We start from the raw sequence: 12351 nt of genomic DNA on the forward strand, positions 1-12351 counted from the left end.
TAGTCCTCTGCACACTTAACTTGGAAGTGAGCAGCATTGAACACTGTGGGATTTACTTCTGAGTAGACTGGACTGCAACCTTAGGCTTTGTAGAGCCCATAAGCAACGTACAGCTCATCTAGGATTTCCTCCACCCCCAAAATAGCAGATCAACAAATGGAGCACATGACCTTAGCACCTACAATTCAATGAACCATGAACTATTCTCAGACTGATTGATTAATTAATGCATTGAATCTGACTACTGGCATGGTGTTTCTTTTGAAAGCACACACTTCGGTGAACTAGTATTCCCAACCACAAAGTTGATCAGCTCTAAATTTCATTTGACCGTGACAGATGATCACTTGCATCGTAAGGTTCAAGAGTAAACACTGGTAAGATGAATACAGACTAGCAAGAACGATGCAACCCGTTGCATCAAGTAAGGGGAAGTGGGGTCACTCTCAATGTTGATGAATTCTTGACTTCAAGCCTGTTGCACAAGTCTATATTTTTTTAATCTCCAGCGATAAATTACTCAGACAAAGGCTTAGCGCTCAACCCAAACGAGAGAGGCCACCAGGAGAAAAGTTAAACACTTTAACAAGAATAAAACCATGCAGTTGTAAAAGATCCATAGGTGCGGGGGGAAGGCAAAGTAGAAGACAGACTTGAACACAGTATAATGAATTCTCTATGTCCAAAAATAGAAGTCTTATTTCAGAGGTGAGGTGGGAAGGGGGAGAAAGAGAGATAGAGAATGGAAGGAGAGCAGCTGGAGCATTTCCAGATTGTGGGATAGCCAGCCTCATATAACCAACATGGTTCAATCTAATTGATGCATGAAGGGGTTAATACCATAGAGTAAGCTGTCCTGCCAGGCTTACTGAGGTCACTTCCCCTTACCTTGGGAGGAAATGGGTAATCAGGCCTGTTGTTCAGTTTACCTGAGAAGCTCAAGTGTGAGGAGGCTCTCAGAAGCTGCTCTTGAGTTCATCTACTAGTGATTTAGGAACTTTCACCACTAAGCCAAGTTTTACTTACTGCCTGTGCAAATTTCTGGAGGACAGGAAACTGACCTTTGAAGAGTTTGTAAGTAAACCATTTTTAATTTACCAAATGTGGGTCCTCTGCTAGGGGAAGAGGGAAATTTTGGATCTCACGGGCATATTTTAAAGGTCTAACAACCTATAATTCTATATTTCACTTTGTTGCATGTTTTGTGATTTTTAAATCTCTGCTAGGGTTCTCTCACAAAAGTACATATTCCAAACATGGGTCTTGGCATCCAGGAATTCTCCTTTTATATACCTATTTTTTTTCCCTTTGCACCAACACAGATGACAGCAGAAATTGTTACTTCTTGTTCTTTGTAGATTATCCATTGACTTATTTGGGGTTTTACTAGTGCAAGTGCAATTCTGCATAATAATAATAATAATAATAATAATAATAATAATAATAATAATAAATAATTTATTATTTATACCCCACCCATCTGGCTGAGTTTCCCCAGCCACTCTGGGCGGCTTCCAATCAAGTGTTAAAAACAATACAGCATTAAATATTAAAAACTTCCCTAATCAAATCCTCATGAACTGACAACCACAAAAAGGGTTTTTGTGTGTGTCATTATGTGAATAGGAAGTAACCTCCAGCCCAGGGAGCACACAGTAGTAGGTGTGTGTGTGTGTGTGTGTGTGTGTGTGTGTGAGAGAGAGAGAGAGAGAGAGAGAGAGAAAGAGAGAGAGGGAGGGAGGTAAGGCTTCACCTGTTAGATTTCAGACTGCCCTTTCCCTAGCTGCTAACAGGATAGGACCCTTGCCTGGGCAAAATGGGACACTAGAATAGGCCTGTTATGTTGGCCAATGTCAAGAGGCTCTGTGCCTTTAACTGCTGTGGGACAGGCACCAATTCAACAGGTGTAGCCTTTCCCTTCATTATGCCAGGAGAAGCTTCAGCTGTTTGCCTTGCACTTGTGATGAGGTTTGTCAGCTCTATAAGCCCCTGTAGTCTAGATTGAAGCTTCAGAAATCCTTTGGACATATCCAGTACCTTTTCAGGCAGAAATCCTACAAAAACACTCCCGCGTTCACCCCCTTCCCCATCTGGTAAAAAACAAGAGCTGGCCCCAGCTGGCTGTTTGTGGTTTGGCCTGGGATGGGTGGAGGCCTGTTGGCTAGGAGAGCTATTTATCTAGCACATTTTGGGACGTTTCCACGATTCTTCTTCCTCTTTTTTTAGCATGCCAAAGCTGTGGCTGTCAAGTGAGGGAAGAAAAGAGACTTTTCTTGGTGTAAACAGCATGCCACAGCACACCGCCGCAGCCACGAGCTTAGCACGAGAGGAGGATAAAAAACTGGGAGTGGTGGAATCGGCTCTTAGCGTTTCTTTCTCAAAAATATTATTTGATGGCTTCATATAAACCAGGCCTCACTCCCCTCCAGGGCTTCTTATCGAAGGCTTCATCCCTGGAACACGTGCTGCAACAATAGAGCAATGATGGACATGGGGAAAGTACTTTTCCATTTATCACTGAGTAGCTGGTAAGGTAAAGGTAAAGGGACCCCTGGCCATTAGGTCCAGTCGTGGCTGACTCTGGGGTTGTGGCGCTCATCTCACTTTACTGGCTGAGGGAGCCAGCGTACAGCTTCCAGGTCATGTGGCCAGCATGACTAAGCCGCTTCTGGCAAACCAGAGCAGCGCACGGAAATGCCGTTTACCTTCCCCCCGGAGCGGTACCTATTTATCTACTTGCACTTTGACGTGCTTTCGAACTGCTAGGTTGGCAGGAGCAGGGACCGAGGAAGGGGAGCTCACCCCATCCACTCATAATTTTCTGGGGTTAAAAGGAGAAATTTATGGTTGCCATGTCTGCACACACCACTCCAAGGCCCTGTTCCTGCACCTTTAAGAGCAACCACACAATTGGGACATTAGCAGGTGAAACAGTTTCTGACAAGGAGGTATGAAGCAGATGGGGGAAAGCTTCACCTGGTTAACTTTTATTTGGCAGGGTGCTGTTGAGAAGCATCAGGAGCCAGGGCAGTAAAAGTGGCAATTCTATAGGAATTCTAGGGTGGAATCGAGACAAATAAAAAATGCTGTGAAAATGCTTTTTAAAATAATGTGTTTTGAAAAATATACTGTATTGAATTTGCCATAAGCTCACCATTTAGTCTCCCATTTGTATAATGCAGTTTCCCAACCTTTTTTGGGCAAAGGCACACTTGTTTCATGAAAAAAATCTCGAGGCACACCACCATGCCAGATGGGGAAAGGTCACTTTTTACTTATGTAAAAAAAAATAAAAAAATAGTAACAGCATAGAAGGTAATGGTTATCTCTTTGATGTCTGATGGGAGGGCATTCCACAGGGCAGGCGCCACTACCGAGAAGGCCCTCTGCCTGGTTCCCTGTAACCTCACTTTTCACAGTGAGGGAATTGCCAGAAGGCCCTTGGCACTGGATCTCAGTGTCTGGGCTGAACGATGGTGGCGGAGACGCTACTTCAGGTATACTGGACCGAAACCGCTTAGGGCTTTAAAGGTCAGCACCAACACTTTGAATTGTGCTCGGAAAGGTACTGGGAGCCAATGTAGGTCTTTCAAGACTGTCGTTACGTGGTCTCGGCGGCAGGTAGCAGCGCTCACAGCTTACGGACTGCACCGTGTAACAGGTGTCTGGCCCAGCAGCCTAAGGCGGACAAGCCACTGAAACAGGCATTCAGAATCCATTCATTTCATAAAACCTGCAGGGCTCAATCTCTGTGTTTGTGTATGTGTGTGTTTCTGTTTTGCCCAAGGGTCTGGGGGTGGGAGAGAGCTCTTTAGCATGATGCTTTTAAAACAATTAAATTATCAACAAACAAACCTGATAATACGAATAGCAACGTCAGGTGCTACCGGGGGGGGGGGGGGAGAAGGGGGCCTACTCGGAAGTAAATACTGCGTCCAGGCGCAATTAGCACTGATTTAAGGTGCACCAAGACTGCCTAAAAACCTCACCAAAGATATGCAACAAAGCGCTTCGTTGCAGAGGGGAGAGTTTGTGCACCGTGGAGGCTGGAGGGCTTCTATTCTACATGCGGGGGTTGGGGGGGCGAGGAAAATGTGCTCCGTGGGGGGGCGGGGAAGGCAAGAAAAGGAGCTGAGCTCTAACTATAGGCTCCCACGCTTGAGCAGGCCCGACTCGGTGGGGCGGACCACCCTCTCTCCTGGAGGAGGAGGAGGAAGAGGAGGAGGAGATTCCCATCCACGGCGTGGCCTCCCGCGCTCCTGAACGGGAAATCTCTGCAGCCCAAGACTCTCCGCGAGGCAGCTCCTCCCTTCCTGCCTTGAGCCGCCGCCAGCCGCGCCCCCCTCCCCAGTTATCTGCTGCCTGCCAAGCCCCGCCCCTCTTCATTGTCCTCCCCTTCTGTTTATTCCCCTTCCTCCATCCCTCGCTTTTTTTCCTCTCTTTCCTTTTTTTAAAAAAAATATTTTCTCTTCCCCTTCTTTTTTTCCACCCTTTCTTTTTTCTCTTTCTCCCCCCCCTCCCCGCCCTCCTGGGTTAAAGGATTTGAGCAATGGGTCTGGAGGTGGAGCTCGTCAGAGGATTAGCCCGCCTCGCCCGCCTCCCTCCCACGGCACACTAGGCAACGTCCGGCGGCACACTAGTGTGCTGCGGAACACCGGTTGGGAAACACTGGTATAATGCACTTAAAAAGCTATATTTGCAGCTGTATTCCTAAGTCCCAAGGCGCAGGATTTGGGTTCCTTCCAGGCGTCACAAAACGTCTTTGAAAAACTGGCCACTGCAGTGCATTTTGGTGTAGCAAGAAATTGCGTGAGAGAGGATCTCAGACCCTCCAAGTGTCCCTATTTTCCAGGGACAGCCATCCTGGTTTCTGATTTGATCCTGGAATGTCCCGCTTTTCCTTAGGTTGCCTCTATTTTCGCTGGATAAATGTTGGAGGGTATAATAATAATAATAATAATAATAATAATAATAATAATAATACTTTATTTATACCCCGCCCTCCCCAGCCAGAGCCAGGCTCAGAGTGGCTAACAACAGTAAAAATAGCACAATTTACATAAAATCACAATCAATTAATTGAAATACATTCTAAAATCAATTCAGAATCAAATTAATGGCAACCATTGGGCTAGAGTTCTATGAGGATTGCCGAAGGAGGGGGTCAGACTGTGCCTTGGCCAAAGGCCTGGTGGAACAGCTCTGTCTTGCAGGCACTGCGGAAAGATGTCAAGTCCCGCAGGGCCCTGGTCTCTTGTGACAGAGCATTCCACCAGATCGGGGCCACGGCCAAAAAAGCCCTGGCTCTGTTGAGGCCAGCCTAACCTCCCTGTGGCCTGGGATCTCCAGGATGTTTTTATTTGAAGACCGTAAGGTCCTCCGTGGGACATACCAGGAGAGGCGGTCCCGTAGGTACAAGGGTCCTAGGCCGTATAGGGCTTTAAAGGTTAAAACCAGCACCTTAAACCTGATCCTCTACTCCACTGGGAGCCAGTGCAGCTGGTATAGCACCGGGTGAATGTGATCCCACAGCGAGGACCTTGTAAGGAGTCTTGCTGTGGCATTCTGCACCCGCTGGAGTTTCTGGGTCAGTCTCAAGGGCAGCCCCACATAGAGTGAGTTACATTAATCAAGCCTGGAGGTGACCGTCGCGTGGATCACAGTGGCCAGGTCAGGGCGAGAGAGGTAAGGAGCCAACTGCTTAGCTTGGCAGAGTATGGACCTCCAGTGACCCCTGAGCCAAGAAGAAAAGTAATTATACAACCTGTAGAAGACATCTGAAGGTAGCCTTGTATGAGAAAGTTTTTAAATGTTAAATTATGCTTATATATACAGTGGTACCTTGGGTTAAGAACCTAATTCGTTCTGGAGGTCTGTTCTTAAGCTGAAGCTGTTCTTATCCTGAAGCACTACTTTAGCTAATGGGGCCTCCTGCTGCCGTCACGCCGCAGGAACACGATTTCTGTTCTCATCCTGAAGCAAAGTTCTTAACCCGAGGTAATATTTCTGGGTTAGCGGAGTCTGTAACCTGAAGTGTATGTAACCCGAGGTACCACTCTGTGTGTGTGTGTGTGTGTGTGTGTGTGTGTGTGTGTGTGTTGAAAGCCACCCTGAGTGGCTGGGGCAACCCAGTCAGATAGGCAGGACATAAATTTTAAAAATATTAATATTATGGAATAGGACACCCCTATTTTCATTGGAGAAATGTTGGAGGGTATGGGATCTCTGCTAGGTTGCCATATTTGATAGCAACCTCTTTAGCTGTCCCTTTAACAGCGGCTTGATATGCAGCAATTAGCAAGACCCCATCATTGGCATCACCCACCAGAGCTTCACAGGAACAAGCCAAGCCAGCCAGCCCCCCCCCCGCTGCCGGGTGGCAACCCTCATCTCCATGCATACCCATTATGAGCAAAGTCTCTTGTGACATCATTTTGCATGATGGGGGGAAATGCTTGCAGTGTAGTTAGTAGTCTTGGTAGGCTATGAACACTGATGTCTACGACAGCTCTGCTTCTTCCTCCGCAACATCTGCTGGTTCCAGAGGCCTGGTCTAAAGTCTCCATCTTCCACATGGGCGTGCATTTGGTATGTAAACCTCTGATCTACAGCACAATCCTCAGTATGTTTACTCTGAAGGGAGCCTTGTGGATTTTACTCACTAGCTGAAAGTGTTTTGGCTGGCAGCCTTAAAAAGTTGGCTCCTTTTCATAAACTTTGGAGCCTTATAATGCGGTTAATATTGTGTCTGATGCCCGTCAGGGTGGGATTTTTTGAACCCGGATTCCCTTTGCTCCTCAGCGTCCTCACTCTCAGGGGTGATGCGACGTGTCCTCTTTAGGTTTCAGAGCGGCTGAAGCCTGGGAGGTCACATGTGTTTATTTTACAAGTGTACATATTTGTCTTGAGCTTTTCTGGACGCTGCAGAATAGATACCCTGTGTAAGCAAACATGAGCATTGGCGTCGTTTTGCCACACTTGCCAAATCGGCAGAGATTTCAAGGGCTCAGTGTGACAGATTCCAACATAGACCCATCCTTTTCTAACAAGGGACCTGGGCCTGGAGAAAGACAAGCATAAGGCTGGTCAGTGTGTGTGTGTGTGTGTGTGTGTGTCTGTGTGTGTGTGTGTCTGTCTGTCTGTCTGTCTGTCTGTCTGTCTGTCTGTCTGTCTGCTTTGCAACTACAGAAGTAATTGAACCTCCCATAAGTCAATTGAAGAACTCCTCTGTGTGACCTGTTTATTCAGCATTCATCTTGATTTGTTTCCACAAATTTTACTTGGTGGCGAGAATCGACTGGCTAGGGATGGAGAAGGAATTTGGCATTTAAAGGCAAACCTACCTACTTCTCCCTTTCCAATAATAATAATAATAATAATAATAATAATAATAATAATAATTAATACTACATGAAGCAAAGCACAGCCATCCTTTGAAATTTGCACTTCTCCAAATTTAACAAACCAATTCTCCAAGCAAGTACAGTGGTACCTCTGGTTACGTACTTAATTTGTTCCAGAGGTCCGTTCTTTACCTGAAACTGTTCTTAACCTGAAGCACCACTTTAGCTAATGGGGCTTCCTACTGCTGCCGCGCCGCTGGAGCACAATTTCTGTTCTCATCCTGAAGCAAAGTTCTTAACCCGAGGTACTATTTTTGGGTTAGCGGAGTCTGTAATCGGAAGTGTTTGTAACCTGAACCGTATGTAACCCGAGGTACCACTGTACAGTAATGTGTACAGATATGCACATACTCTGGAAAGAGTCGGTTGATTTGGTTGTGGGAAGAACGATGCACACATGCCTTCCTCACCAGGCTCATGGTACGTTAGGAATTACCCCCAGGCAAGTAAGCAAAACATAGGATCTCAACCAAAGACCACAGCCTTACACACACTCTTGGCCGCAAGCCCCATTGATCTTTGCAGGCTCTCCCATCTTTTTACTTTTGAGCAAATAACCATTAAAGGCAGGGGGGTCTTTTGGATGGGGACCACAGCCAGGGGAGGAAATACTCATTTTTTTTAAAGTGAAAATCTCTTCCCACTCCTGCAGCCTCTATTTTATTCTGTTATTATTTATTCTGTCATGAGTGAATCCGATCAGTAACATGGCACTGTGGGGAAAGGGGGCAAATCACCCACACACTTGGGGCCTCAGTTCTGTTCCAAATCACCCTCTATGGCTGCCATTTGCTAAAATTCAAAGAGACGGTCATGGCTCTCCATTGCCTTGGCTAGTTAAATCATAAGTATGCAGACATGGGATCTACATGTGTTGCAATGCCCTCTTTGTTAATTAGTTGGGCTGATTTTTCATTGTTTCCTAAACCCAACCAAAGCTGCTCTCTCTGCATCCAGGAGAAGGTCACACAGCAGTCCATGAGAACTAGGATTGAAAGGATCCGTTCATTAATACGTGGATTCTGAACTGGACGCATCTGTGGCAAGAGAGAGCTCAGTTTCCAGCACTGCTGCTGCCATCTCTCGATTCGGGCAATGTCTGAGTGCAGAGAGAAACTGTTACCTACGTTCAACTTCCTCCAAAACAAAAATATGTGTGTGCCAAAATATTACCCACTTTATCTTCTTGTTCTTCTGGTTCGTCTGCAAATGGGTGAATTAAGATGGATAGTTGCTTCACAGAATCTCCACATCTGTTGACAACAGCCCTTCATATACCCGGGCCCCTTGTTCTCCAGGGGTGCATCTGAGAGGAAATACTGTCTTCAGTTTCCAATCCTCTGCTTGGCTGCCTGCTTGGGCCCTAACAGCTGAGCACAGCTGTGTATCTTCCGTTTGCCAAAAGAAGCTTGGATGTTTTTACCTTTGGGGGCTTCCTTAATTCCTGTGCATCGGTTCAACGGAACAGAATTTAGAGGCACCCTCTTGCTCTTACAGGGGAAGACAGCTACAAGCTTCTGGATGTAAATGTCGCCTGTGAGTGGGTGTAACAAAAACCCCAAGTCCGGCTGCTTCTCTGCAAAGCAGCACAAGGAGGAGGCAGCTTGGAATGAGCGGGAAAAGCTGTGCTTGACCCTTCTCCCACCGACTGCTTTCCCTCTTCCACCCGAAGCTGCTTTTTTCCACCTGTGGGGTTGCAATCGCAGAATTGCCCTGACCCTTCTGCCCCTGCCTGTCTTCCCACCTCTATTTTCTGCCCCAGACTGCTTTTCTCATCTTCGGTTCGAGTCACACGGTCACCTTGCAAATAGCCATCTATTTATTACTATTCTAAAAATAAGTTTACCCAAAAGATGATGGTTGAATGCTGTAAAGCTACAGGGTGTGTTCCAATAAAGAACAAAAGGCACGCACTTGCCTTGAAACAAAAAGATCAATCCATGTCTGGACAAGATACAAAGACTTACTGGAGAATAAAACTCCGAGGTGGCTGTCACCCTTGGAGGCTAAGGCCCGAAAAAGAGCCAATATGGAGGCCAACTGGCCAAAGTATTGGGAGATATTAGAAAGAGATGGAGACAATTGGAAATTGCAGAGTTTAGAGAAAATGAAAGATAAAGTGCGAGACTGGCTACACTATGCTCAGATTAAAGAAGTATTTAAGAATGATAAAAAGTTAGGATTCCAGGTGGAGAAATCGAAGTTGGAAACAGAACTGTTAGAACCTAAGACTAAAGTACTTTCAAAAATGTATAATTTGCTGCTGAAATGGAACACACAAGACGAAATGGTTAAATCGGCAATGATAAAGTGGGCACAGGATATTGGGCATAATATTATGTTTGAAGATTGGGAAAGGTTGTGGACCACTGGGCTGAACTTCACTGCATGTAATGCTCTGAAGGAAAATGTAATGAAAATGATATACAGATGGTACATGACCCCAGTTAAATTGGCTAAGATATACCATTCGTCTGATAATAAATGTTGGAAATGTAAGGAAAATGAAGGAACATTCTTTCACCTCTGGTGGACTTGCCCTAGAGTGAAGGCCTTCTGGGAGATGATATATAACGAGTTAAAAAAGGTGTTTAAGTATACCTTTACCAAAAAACCAGAGGCCTTCCTCTTGGGCATTGTTGGCCAGAATGTGTTAAAGAAGGACAGAACATTTTTTATGTATGCAACAACGGCAGCAAGGATACTGATCGCCAAGAATTGGAAGACTCAAGATCTACCCACTCTGGAAGAATGGCAGATGCAGCTGATGGACTATATGCAATTAGCAGAGATGACTGGCAGAATTCGAGACCTGGGAGAAGAGAGAGTTGAAGAAGACTGGAAGAAATTCAAGACTTATTTACAAAAATATTGTAATTTGGCTGAATGTTGACAGGGATGCCAGAACAGAAATAATTGTCTATCACTAAACTAGATTTAAGTTTAACTATATTTTAATGACTGAATCTAAAGACTATGACCAAAATGATAATTTGCTTGGAAATAATTGTATAACGATGCAAGTGTGTGGGGGAGGTGAGAGGGAGTCCAAAGTAATGATGAAAAGATGTTAAATAATCAACGTTGTTTTATTAAATATGCTTTTATATTGAAAAACCTTATTAAATATATATTTAAAAACAAAAAAACAAAAACAAAAAGATCAATCCATTTCCCTTACATACAGTGTCAGTGAATTTATCGCATCCGGCAACTTCCAAAGCTTGAATCAGCCATGCTCTAATAGCTGTAAAAGGCAATTTCGAGCGTTCCAGTTCCTAGCTAGAGCTATCCTGGCTGAGACTAATAAATTCCAGATCGATAATCTAACAGGAAGGTGGAGAGAGAGATCTAACCTTTTGAGTAAAGATCACCCTAGAATCCAGATCAAGCAATTATCTGGAGCACTGTGGGCGGGGGGGGGGGGGCAGAGTGAGCAGCAGGGAGCTGCAAGTGCAGGGAGAAAACTGTGCTGGGTGAAGGGAGGGTTAAAAACACCTCTGCTGCTGCCCTGCTCTAAATCGCCCCTTCCCCTTGCTGCTTTGCAGTGAAAGTGGAACACTGAACGTTTTTGTGTCAGGTTTAGTTAGACCAGGGTGCCCTCCAGATCTTCCTAGACCTCAGTTCCCATCATCTCTAGCTACTGACCATGCTGGCTAGGGCTAAATGGAATTGAAACAAAATCTGGAGGGTCACAGGTCCCTGGATGGCCAACCTGGCATGGATGCTTTAATTGAGATTCCTGCATTGCAGGGGGTTGGGCTAGATGACCCTTGGGATCCCTCCCAACTCTATAATTCAGACATGGATGTGCCTCTAGACCAGGGGTCAGCAACCTTTTTCAGCCGTGGGCCCGTGGTCCCTCAGACCATGTGGTGGGCCGGACTATATTGGGGGGGGGGGATGAACGAATTCCTATGCCCCACAAATAACCCAGAGATGCATTTTAAATAGAAGCACACATTCTACTCCTGTAAAAACACCAGGCAGGCCCCACAAATAACCCAGAGGTGCATTTTAAATAAAAGGGCACATTCTACTCATGTAAAAACACGCTGATTCCCGGACCGTCCGCGAGCCGGATTGAGAAGGCGATTGGGCCGCATCCGGCCCCCGGGCCTTAGATTGCCTCCCCCTGCTCTAGACGGTCTGTATTTTGTTGGAGGGATTCAAGTGCATGCTGGCACTTTAGTGCTCTTAACACCCCAGTGAAACAAATCCACTTAAAACAAAAAGCAAAAACACCCCTCTGTGGTTTGGAAAGCGAAGAGGTAAATGCACTGAGAAGTGTGGAGGAATGAATGACTAATGGGAAGACTTAAGCATCCCACAAGCAATTAAGAAAGAATGCTCTTTGTTGTATAACCAACCAGCAAACAAATCAAAAGGAATGCTCAATAAAGACCAGACATGGGCCACATTTGCACCATCCATTTGTTGTTGTTGTTGTTTAGTTGTGTCTGACTCTTCGTGAACCTATGGACCAGAGCACGCCAGGCACTCCTGTCTTCCACTGCCTCCCGCAGTTTGGTCAAACTCATGCTGGTAGCTTTGCGAACACTGTCCAACCATCTCGTCCTCTGTCCTCCCCTTCTCCTTGTGCCCTCCATCTTTCCCAACATCAGGGTCTTTTCCAGGGAGTCTTCTCTTCTCATGAGGTGGCCAAAGTATGGGAGCTTCAGCTTCAGGATCTGTCCTTCCAGTGAGCACTCAGGGCTGATTTCCTTCAGAATGGAACCATCCATTTAAAGGACTATTATACCACTTGAACAGTCATGGCTGGGATTTGATAAGAGACCACCATTCCCTTCTCAGAGTTTTCTGGGAAGAGGGACTGATTGTAACTCCCAGAATCCTTAAACCACAGTTCCCAGGATTCTTTGTGGAAAGCCATGAAAATTAAAAGTGGCATAACTGTGCTTTAAATGCAAATGGGACCCCAGTCTAA

General features: G+C 45.7%; 1 long non-coding RNA gene across 1 annotated transcript in view; it reads left to right on the forward strand.

Annotated features, from left to right (window-relative positions):
- The first annotated feature begins 621 nt into the window (after nucleotides 1-621).
- The window catches only part of LOC114586183 (uncharacterized), a 98585-nt gene continuing 86855 nt past the window's right edge, over nucleotides 622-12351 (forward strand). Inside the window, exon 1 of the long non-coding RNA XR_003704074.2 lies at nucleotides 622-1074. This is a non-coding gene — a long non-coding RNA (uncharacterized LOC114586183). The remainder of the gene's footprint in view (nucleotides 1075-12351) is intronic.

Source organism: Podarcis muralis, chromosome 2 (genome assembly GCF_964188315.1).
Source record: "Podarcis muralis chromosome 2, rPodMur119.hap1.1, whole genome shotgun sequence".
NCBI classification, from domain to species: domain Eukaryota; kingdom Metazoa; phylum Chordata; class Lepidosauria; order Squamata; family Lacertidae; genus Podarcis; species Podarcis muralis.